Below are 402 nucleotides of genomic sequence, written 5' to 3'. Positions count from 1 at the left end.
TTTTGCAAAATAGAACTGGATTATAATTATATATCATATGCCCTCCAAATCCATTTATTTATTCATTTGAGAAACTTTTAATTATCTCTTCTATGCTGTTCTTTGTGCTTTTTGAGAGATAAAGGATATCTTGTCAATCAACATTTTGTATTACTTTTCCCTTTGAATAACATTACACATTTAATACATTTTAAGATTTTTTGAAGGAAGTCTTTTTAAAATATATACTTCTCAGGCTTTACATAGAAAAGATAATTTAACTTTTCTCTTGATGTCTCAAAATCATCATAATAAGCATCCATTTTGTATATTTTAGTATAATTCTATGTCTCCCAGCCCTTTGCCTTTTTAGCCTCTCCTTCCTTCAAAGGTACCCTTGTCAACTTTCACATCTCCTGCTGT

The sequence above is a fragment of the Myotis brandtii genome, unplaced genomic scaffold, assembly GCF_000412655.1.
Source record: "Myotis brandtii unplaced genomic scaffold, ASM41265v1 scaffold548, whole genome shotgun sequence".
Taxonomy (NCBI): Eukaryota; Metazoa; Chordata; class Mammalia; order Chiroptera; family Vespertilionidae; genus Myotis; species Myotis brandtii.
Note: the sequence above shows the minus strand (reverse complement) of the source record.